The sequence below is a fragment of the Pipra filicauda genome, unplaced genomic scaffold, assembly GCF_003945595.2.
Source record: "Pipra filicauda isolate LSUMZ 115617 unplaced genomic scaffold, ASM394559v2 scaffold25_size4600443_pilon, whole genome shotgun sequence".
NCBI classification, from domain to species: domain Eukaryota; kingdom Metazoa; phylum Chordata; class Aves; order Passeriformes; family Pipridae; genus Pipra; species Pipra filicauda.
Window position 1 is genome coordinate 3036545 of NW_024104376.1, and position 10747 is coordinate 3047291.

Here is a 10747-nt window from a genome sequence, read left to right on the forward strand (position 1 = left end):
GAAGTTTGGCTCTGTGACTTCTGCACTCCATGAAAAAGCCTTGAACATCAGGGTGTGAGAGAGCCCGAGAGAGCAGTGGAGTAAGCAAAGGTGCACTTTCTGCATCACCAAGTCACAGGGTAGCCAGGCATTTATTGCTGCAATGGAAACACAAGTGCAAGAAAGGCAACCTCCATAGCAGCCTGTGCCAAAGCTCCTGTCTGATTCGTGGAGCTCTGCTTGCTGCTCCTAGACTTTTTTCTTGGTTACTGTTTTTATTCTTTCAATCCAGACTCTCTAATGAGGAATGTGTAAAGCGTTGTGGGAGCAGTGTAGATTCCTCAGGCTGTCTCTTGCCAGCTGAATATGCAGAAATCTCACACACCGTCCGTGTTGCTCAGGGGAGCTGGCTAAGGTAGGATTGTGTGTATGAAATGGGCATAGTTAATGCCTGTGAAGTAGTTTAAAACATCTGAGGACAACTCAGACTCAAAGCCTCCTGCTCCAATGTGCTGCAGACCTGCAAGACCCTCTGGGGGAATTGTTATCCCATTTGGTCCAAAGACCGCCTGTAAATTGGTCCCTTCAGTTAAATTTTGCGTGTGTGGCTAGCTGGCCATCCCCTGCAACACTGAACAAAGAAGTGCAAGGCAAATTCCAGTGCTTGGAGTGTGACATGAAGAGTTTGGCATGCTGCTAAGGAAGCCACACATCCCCATAATGACTTAAAATTCCATGCCTGGCAACCAGGTGCAGGGGGTTAATTAGGCTCATACGCTGGGAGAGCAGGGAGACCTTTGGGAGAACCTTGTAGACAAGCAGCAAAGCATATGACCTCATTTGAATTTTCCTATTAGATTTCCTGCAGAGATCTCAAAAACATCCTCCAATCACTGCCTGAAACTTTATTTAGGTTTCATGTTTGCAAACACAAGGCATCTCCATTAGATTTCGAGGCTGCTGCCATGTTTTAAAAGTTCAAACTGATGATTATTACAAGCAAATAGGTCTGCCCACTTCCTTTTGTTTGTTAGGACTAACGACTCTTTTGACTCTTGTGGCAAACAATCTGTTATTTCTTTAGAGCTCTTGTGGTGCTGCAGGTTGGAGTTGAAATGGGTAAAATTGGCACTGCTGGACATAAGACCATTCTTATGTGAGGCTTTTTTTCTCCAAAAAGGCTGCAATAGGAGCCTGACCTGTGTCTCTGTAATCTGCAGCTCCTTTGGTTGGTTTCAGTGGGCTTTTGCACAAATTCTCGGTGTATTATTTTTCTCCTCCCCCACTAGTTTTCTTCCCAAGTCATAGCTGTGATGCCAGTACAGTACATTTCAGTCCTACAGCATGTTGATCAGGGTAAGGGAGATTTCCCCAGACTACCACGAGACTAAAGGGCTGCTGATCTGTGCCTATTGGCCTGTAAATGTCTTTGCTAGAGAAGAAAAGGGAAAAGACAAGAAGGGGTCATAACTTGAAATCCAGCACCAAGCCATCTCATGACCTCCCCTCAGTCCTTTCTCCAGCTGATGCAAACCCACTAGTGCTCATGGGGGTCTTTCTGCTGGCCATAGCATCAACACATCAACAGCTCTAGGGAAGAGAGGACACGTGCTGTGTCCAGTTGCAGCACGTCACAAAAGAAGTGTGAGGGCAGTCATCAGAGTGCCTCAATCCCTCCCACCTCAGATGCATGTTTTGTGTAGGGCTGGGAGTTAAACTCAATGATCCTGATGGGTCCCTATCAACTCAGCATATTCTATGATTCTATGATTCTGCATACTAAAGAAGTCCTTGCTTTCAAAGGGAGAGGATCCCTGGTGTCAAGACAGGAGCAAATAATAACTTTTATATCCATCCAGGCAGAAATCATGCTTGGAATAACTCCCTCTGAGGGTTACAGTGAGTTTGTTATTACCACGGTACCTGTTCCTTGTGACAACGGCATTAAGAAATTCACCTTCAGCCTTTTGGACATTGCTGTGATCCCAAGGAGCAAGCTTAACCACGGGCTGCATGCAGCCCCCATGGAGCAGAAACCTCACCTCACCACGCGTGCCATTTTTCCATTATTTGTGTGTAAGTGAAATAAAACCTGGGGGATTTCTTTCCAGCACTCCAGACACGCATCTGCATCACAGAATACAAATGTGAGAGCTGGGCTGGTTCAGGCGCGAGGAGCTCAGCTCTCAGCCCCAGGGACCAGCAACAGGCAGGTAAACCTTGGAGGGTAGGAGAGCTTGTTAACTCAGTGCTTTAAATAATAGGCAGTGGTGGGGGTGCTGGTGATGTGTGTCTCTGTAGTGTGTATATGTGTGTGTGTGTGTGTGGTTTGACAACAGGCGGGAAGCAGCACTTGCTTCTTTGCTGCTCTGGCAGCAGCCCTGTGGAATAGCATCAAGGAGGCCGTAGGAAAGAGGTTATTTATTTTTTTCTTCTCCTGGGAGATTTTGGACTGATTAAAAAGCTATTTTTGCTAGGAAAGCAACAAGGAAAAAAACCCCCAGCCATACGTGGCTGGGATAAAAGTATGTTTGACTGTTCCGATAAGTACAATAACATTTAATATCTTTGCTGCTCGGCCCAATATTGTATCACAGGCATCACCAGTGTTGTGCTTCCCAGCATGCCCTAGCATTCCTTCAAACAAGCATTCACAGTAGCAGAAAGTCCAAGAAAAGGCTTGCTCCCTTGAGGATCAAGAAGAAAGCAACAGCAAAGAAAGGTACAGTAGCTATTAATATTAATGTTAAAAGAAGAGGGGGGAGAGAGGACATAGGAGCAACGAAAAGCTACTACTTATGGCTTTGATGTGTTCATTTCCACAGGACCAATAGAAACATGGAGAATACGGAAAGCTGATAAAGAGGAAAATGAGAAAGTGGAGGTGAGCAGAAGGCAGCTCAGAAAATAACACAAGCTGTGGGGAGATTTTTTTCTATCTAGACACTCACACACAGCAAAGGGAGCGACTACCATCTGCATCTCCTCCAGAATAAGGAAAGGAGAAAAGGGACAGAGCTGAGACTAAAAAGGAAATCCACCTGTGTGCCTCTCATTTTGGCTGTGGAATGGCTCATCCACACTGAATGCCTGCTGTGGGAGGGGAGAGAAAGCTAAGGGTGCTATTGTTGTGTCTAAGGAGGCACAACATTAGGGAGTGTGTGAATCCTCATGCAGGGCTCTGTCCTACTGACACAGTGGGAACAGGAGGGAGGGAACTATTTTAGTCCTGTTGAGGCTGCTGAAGAGTAAAAATAGAAGTAATTAAAGGCCTATTCTAGTCTCACTTAAATCTCTGACTCTTCAGGCCAGAGTTATTTTCACTACATTGCTTTAATGGTGTTACATTGATGTTTAGACTGAGTCGGATTTTTTTTTTTCTACTCTGAATTTAGGAAATGAGCCAGCACTTTTCTGTGGCAGTGCACTCGCTTCACTGAAATTTTGCCTGTGAAGTGTTATTCAGGTCCCAGGAGGACTTTTGCTAGATTCCAAACAGCCCCAGCATAACCAGTGTTTGGGCAGCTGGGTTACTGCCTTACATTGTGAAAAGGGCAGGCTTGAATCCCAGCATTAGCTGATCCAAAGCTAGGTTGGAAATAAGAATGACTTCTACACCTTAGGTAAGGTACTTGATGAATAATGACCATTAAGTCTTATTGTTCCTTATTTTTTCACTGAGAAAAAAACCCTAAAACTTCACTGGTTATGATAAAGAACAAAATTTAGAGCAAGACCAAGACAGGTTTCTTGTAACAGCACCACTACTTGCTGCCCATCTTGTCCTGAGTGATGGCTGCAGTGGCTGTAAGAAGTGACAGGAACTTCTCTCTCTGCCAAGTTCATCCCCAATGAAACTCATCTCATCTCAGCATCACTTTTAATCTTTCTGCTCTCAGGATCCCTTGAACAGCCATTGTAAGCTGAGCCTGTGAATGTGTCCGTGTCTCCTTGGCTGGCATCTCTCCCATGTGGGACTTAGCCCACATCTGCATCCTTGTTTGGCCTCCCAACAGTGCAGGGTGTCATCAGGAAGAGGTTGGTTTCTTCCTCAGCACAGATATTTGTCCTGTGCAGGCTGCCTGGATTTCACAGGTCCTGCAGGCAAGTCAATGTAAAGAGCAAAGAACTTGATGCTTTGTTTTCAAAAAAACCCAGCAAAATCAATGTTGCTACCCTCTTGCATTAGACCTCACACGGCTTTAACAGTTCATAAAAGCAGATACAAAGTCCTCTCTTTTTGGAGGCTGAAGGAGGACTCTCAGCCCTGTGTCTGTTGGCTCCGAGTGGTCACAGAAAGCTGAGCATGGCAGGAGCTCGGTAGGGGACGACTGCTATGGGAAGGTCCTTTGCCTCCCTTGCAAGTGGGGATGAACATCACGTCCCAGCAGCATCCGGCAGCCTGCCCAAAACCTCTCAATCCTTTGCTCCAGAATAACCACTGAGGATCATTCCTCACAGAGCAATTACCCCAAGGAGGGAAAGGATGCATTTAACCAGCCCCAGTGAGAGGTACTGGCTCTATTCCTGTGCTCACTGAAAATGCCCGTGGTAGATGTGCCCTGGTACGGGTACCACACAGCCACTTAGCAATGGGGAAAAAGCCTCTCCCTGTCTTCTCAGAAACAAGCAATAAACCACTGAGCCATTGGAGCACTGGCTCAGGTCAACAGAAAAGAAATTGCTTGGGCACAGTGAGACATAATGAGGGGGAGGATAATTTTCTGGTGTGTAGGCGGGGAAATCAGGTCAGGCACTTTGAACCCCAGTGTACATTTTTTCACCTGTAAGTGTTATTAACTGGCCATACTCATTTGCAGAGACTGACTAAATGCTGCAGGTGTATTTTAAAGCTTAAATCATTCTTGTTACTCCACTCTGAAGTTTCTAAAATTCTTGTTTAGGATCCCGAAAGCTGCTTTTACTGGACACAGGAAAACTGCTGAACTCTCCTGGCTCTGAGCAGAGTAAGAGAATTACAGACAATGTGTTTTATGAGCAATTCATCCCTTTATTCATCTCGGCAGGGGAGTGGATTATGTTACATCTCAACATCCCTTCTGAGCCTATTTTTTACAGTCATATAATTCCTGTAACCCCTCCAGAGATACCAGTCACTATCATGTAAGCTCATCAGACTTAGTTTCTTAGTGTTGCCACTCTGTGCACCTCACACTTCCATAGGTGTGTTAGAAATAAATGACCTTGCTCTTTTCCCACAGCCACAGTCTACCTACGAGCTCGATTTAATTCATCTTTATAAGCACTTCCCCTGCAAACAATGCCACCAAATTCCCATGGCTGCCCATGTTCAGGTTCTCTTTTCTCTTGTGTGTGAGTGTACATCCATGGAGGTGGGAGCTTTCCTGGGCCATGGATGCCCCCCATGACCCCAGAGTCCACAGAAGGCAAGCAGGGCTGCTCACTGTCTCTCAGCAGTCACTCATTCCAGCAGATTAAGGCTGATTATTCCCTGTTTTGGCTTGTGGTGTTACTATCCTGTTCTTCCAAAAATGGGTATTTACAACAAGTTAAGCAAGAGTTTGAAAAAAGAGGGCAGCCAGGGCACTTCTCCTGGTCCAGGGAGCTGCTGGCGTCAGTTTATTACTAATGAGCAGTTAGTGTCAGTATCCAGTGGCGAGCACACCTGAAGTCTCCCTTCGGGCTTGCTGCTCGCCATGGCTTGTCCTTTCTGTAGGATGAGATTCAGCAAGATGTTTAACCTAAAGCAGGTGAGTAATCATGTGCGTCTGTAGTCTGGGATGAATGATGAAGGCATTTCAGCATGAGTGCTGAAATACTTTTCTGAATCAGAGCTACAGCTACATTTGAGACCGTCTTTAAAATTCACCTCTGGCTGCGTTCAGCTGTACGGCTGATAAAAAGTGGTCTGTTTTTCATTACTTTGCATTAAAAGTGATCCTTCTGTCCTGCCACCAGGAAAGTAAGACACAATACACAATCATCTCTTTTTGTAAAAAGTCATTTTAGATCCCCAAACGTGTTAACACCAGCACCTTGTTGCCATCAAAAGCCAATTAACATAACTGACGAGTGACAGAAAATCAAAATACAGTCAGATTTAATAGCCCCAGAGTGAGGAATGTAAATTATGTGGTTACACATACTTCTGTAAGATGACTTGGTTTGTTCTCTTTCCATTGTAATCAAAAAGTGAATTACGATCCTGAAAGGTTCTATCTCTCCCAGATAACTGAAAACAGCTAATTAAAAACAAAAGCCACAGATGTAATCATTACTTAATGCTGTAAGCAAAATATGACCTAATGCTATTATGAGTTCTGAACAAATTTCAATTAGGACTCCAGCTGGTAAACAGATAAATATGATAACGGTATTTTAATATTACATGATCACTTGTTAATAAAAGTAATTTTTATTTCAGACATTCTTAAGTATATAAAATGGTTATAGATTTAGATGTGTTTTTCAGCACAGTTAGAGGATAAAAAGCATTTAAATGAGTAGCATTTGAAAGGATCCTCCTCAGGGGTGTGTTCTATTTTTTTAAGTTAAACAATTTTTTTTTGTTTGGTTGGTTTTGTTTTGTTTTGTTTTGTTTTGTTTTTTTTATATACAGTCATCATCACTTTGTAGCTTGCTAATGACTTACGCTATTACCAGATCAGAAGAATGATTCAAACACCTACTTGGTACTCTGCAATGGGAGGAATCACTTCTTTTGTTGCTCAAAGTGCTTTGTTATTTCTGTCTCATTGAGCCTTAGGGAATGTAGAAAGTCATGGCTGTGATGGGGTGTCAATGGCATTTCAGAACATGTGGAAAAACTGAGGTGCAAAACTGTAAGCTCTTTGCAGCAGAGTGTGTAGGTCTGAGAAGAGAACAACCACGGGTCTAACTGGATCCTTGTGATATGTAAGGGTGGTCCATGGCCAGCATGGTTTTGGAGAGCCAGGACCAGTTCCTTACTCTGCCAGACTCATAGTGCAAGTTGAATAAAATACTCAACTTACTCGTGTCTCAGTTTCCCTAAATAGAAAAAGTACCGGGATAACGACTTGAATTGACACTCTTGGCAACCAGGAGTGCATGGGGAAATCACAGTCAAACTGCTACCTCTTTTTTTTTTTGAGAGGCGAAGGTGAAAGGCAGTGGCACTGGAAGGATTGTTTCTCCTGCCATTCCACATCTCTGCTGCAAAGAGTGCTCAGGACCAGCATTTGGTTTCAAGACAGGTGTGAAGTAGCTGCCTGGTAGGATGGTGACAGCTTATCGCCTAATCAGCATACAATTCCTCTCTCTTGTGACTTAAAACACAGCTAAAATAAATTCCGCCACTGGAGGAGCATAGTGGCCTGACAGCACCGAAGCAGGAAATCCACTCCAAAATTAAGACAGTGAACGAAAAGTGCAATGCAAGGCTCTCCCTCTTGTACCATTAACCAGTCTTAATCTTGTCGTCATGGGACCACTCCTAACGTGGGAGCAGTCAGCATTCACTGCTTGGCCTCTGTGCTGAGGGGACCCATCTGCCACTTGGATGAAGATGATTTGCATCATGTGGACACCTATATTTCATTTGCCTTCATTTGCATGCAGCAGCCTTCCTGAGTTCAGAGTTATTTGATGGCAGAGACAAAAGAATATGTCATTACCCTGAAATAAAATTCGTGCTATCCCTCTGTGATATGATTTTTTTTCCCTTCCTCCTTCAATTTATCCATTTTAAATATTTATTATATACCCTGTAGGGTTACATTTACTCTTGAAAGAGCAAGGGTTAAGCTTCTGTTTTTTAAACAAGAGGAAACACTGAAATAAATCAGTTTTCTCAGCAGTAATAACACACACAAAAGAAAGAAATACAGTATGAAAACATACTATTCTTAGTTAAAAGCGCAATCACTTGGGACTGAAAGCTCCCCTGACCAGCTGTCGTGGCTTCTCCATTATTTACTCATATCACAGTAGCAACTAGAGGTTTGAAATAAAATACAAGTTTGCAAGTGCTAAGCCCTGTAGCATGCAGTAGGAGCTCATTGTCTATGTAGGCAACAGAACAGTCTGGGATGTGGAATGTCACTCTGTCCACGGGAGAGGCAAAGGTGTAGAGAGACAAAGTGACTTGGAGGAGGTGGCCGTTGCAGTTTGTAGCAAGGTCAGGACTGAAATGATGCTCTTGGAGCATTTGTATAGCTGTGAGTTCCTCATTCCTCATGGAAATTAATGTGAACCTCGTAAGACCTGGGTTAGCACTGTGACCCCCAAGCGACACCTTACTCCTCCTTATTAGGGGTATGTGACACGGACCCGACAGTGGGATCCTGTTTTCTAACTTGACATTTCTAAAATGTAAGTACTTACCTTTAAGTCATTTATGTGGCATACAACTATGTTTATGGAGAACCAGTCAATACCATCCATAATACCTAGGGCATGTTTCGTCTGACCTAAATGTGGGTGTCTGCTTTAGAATAAACTGACTGATGGCTTATGGCTGTATTGACCAGATCTCCAGTGACTGTAACGGGAATTCAACCAACAGAGACAACCTAATTTAAAGAGATAGATATCACCCCATTCCAGTCTGTGCTCAGCAATGCCTTTGCAAAAGCTGTCCTGTCTTGACAAATGCTGACATGTATGCCTGATACACTTCAGGAAGTTGGGCAACCATGATGCTGAGATCCTAAGTGGATGTAGGATCTGAGTAGACTGTAAAAAAGTTAGTTAATAAGAGATACATTTCATAGAATCATAGAATCATAAAATCATAGAATCATAGAATCAACCAGGTTGGAAAAGACCTCTGAGATCATCAAGTCCAACCCTTGATCCAACACTGCCATGGTTACTAGACCATGGCACTAAGTGCCACATCCAGTCTCATCTTAAAAACCTCCAGGGACGGTGAATCCACCACCTCCCTGGGCAGCCCATTCCAATGTCTGATTACTCTCTCTGTAAAAAATTTCTTCCTAATATCCAATCTAAACCTCCCCTGGAACAGCTTAAGACCATGCCCTCTTGTCCTACTTCTGGTTGCCTGGGAGAAGAGACCAACCCCCACCTGGCTACAATGTCCTTTCAGGTAGTTGTAGAGAGTGATGAGGTCTCCCCTGAGCCTCCTCTTCTTCAGGCTAAACACCCCCAGCTCCCTCAGCCTCTCCTCATAGGACTTGTGCTCAAGTCCCTTCACCAGCCTTGTTGCTCTTCTCTAGACCTGTTCCAGCAACTCAATATCCTTCCTGGACTGAGGGGCCCAGAACTGGACACAGTACTTGAGGTGTGGCCTCACCAGCGCTGAGTACAGGGGAAGAATCACTTCCCTGCTCCTGCTGGCCACACTGTTCCTGATCCAGACCAGGATGCCATTGGCCTTCTTGGCCACCTGAGCACACTGCTGGCTCATGTTCAGCTTCCTGTCAATCAGCACTCCCAGGTCCCTTTCTGCCTGGCTGCTCTCCAGCCACTCTGTCCCCAGCCTGTAGTGCTGCAGGGGGTTGTTTTGGCGAAAGTTCAGGACCCGGCACTTGGCCTTGTTGAACCTCATCCTGTTGGAATCAAACCATCTCTCCAGCTTGTCCAGGTCCCTCTGAAGGGCCCTCCTGCCTTCCAGCAGATCAATACTCCCCCCAGCTTAGTGTCATCTGCAAATTTGCTGATGGCCAGAGTCAACATAAAATTGGCAAAACAGCCTTTAGGCTGCTGCAGTCTGCATCTGAAAAGGGGCTTGGCTGTCTTAGAGCATGCCCTAGTGAAGCAGGCTGTCCAGACAGCCAGAAGAAATTCAGGAGAGGTTAAGGGTCAATGGCGAGTGGAGGGTGTCCATAATTTTGACCATCTGGCCTGCCTGTGCCAATCTTGCATGGCTTCAGGTAAAATAAGGCCCATCTCTGCTGAACGTCAATGTGACTCCAGTGTTTTGAACGCCTGAAGGAGATGCTTGCAACAAATCATGATGTCCCCTGAGATAAAGAGATGCAGCCCAATGGCCTCAGCCATGGGAACTGAATCTGGTCTTTGGCATTGCCCAGAGCACAGGACAGGCAAGATCATTCATGGAGTTTTCAGAGAGAGAGGTAGCTCCAGCACAGCTCTCTCAACAGCAGTTTAAATAGGGTCCCATAGAGGTTTCCTTCTTCAACTCTGAGTTTAATTCTTCTGGTGTTTATCCTTGCCTTCCTTCTCTGCTGAAGCCTCCTGAGGTTAATTCATATAAATTATATTACGCATTCCAGGAGGCAGGTCATTTCTTAAGCCCTTTTCTCCAATTTCCTCTCCGCACAAGATTTCACTGATTGCACTCCAGATCAGATATTGCATATCAGATAAAATATAATGAGCAGTTCCTTCCTTCAGGAACTCTTATTTTACCTGATCCCTACTTCTTTGTTTACTGTCACCATCCCCACCTATTGCCTGTTTTCCTTTTATCCTATTCTCATTGCCTGCTTCATGCTCCTCCTCTCAGAGCACATATTTTTCTAAAATATAGCCCTGCTTTGTTCTTAATTTATCAGAAAACATTGCTTTCAACCCTACTCATGCTAAATGTAGTACTTAGAGTACTTTGATGTTCCCAGACCCTTTCTAATCCCTTCCTTCAGCTTCTTTGGCACTGCACCAACCATAATGACCTTTTCCAAACCAGCCCTCTACCCTAAGTTCTCTTTGACACCATCAACCTATTTATATGACCTAATTCTCTCATACTTTTTTCCCCATCTATAACTCTTTCTTCTCCATATTTCTCTTTATTCCGTGAAGTGGTAATTCTGTTCTA

General features: G+C 44.4%; 1 long non-coding RNA gene across 1 annotated transcript in view; it reads left to right on the forward strand.

Moving 5' to 3' along the window:
• LOC120323430 overlaps nt 1-7627 on the forward strand; it is a 31238-nt gene extending 23611 nt beyond the window's left edge. The window contains exons 3-5 of the long non-coding RNA XR_005563846.1: nt 2577-2701; nt 2805-2863; nt 7281-7627. This is a non-coding gene — a long non-coding RNA (uncharacterized LOC120323430). The remainder of the gene's footprint in view (nt 1-2576; nt 2702-2804; nt 2864-7280) is intronic.
• The last annotated feature ends 3120 nt before the right edge of the window (nt 7628-10747 follow it).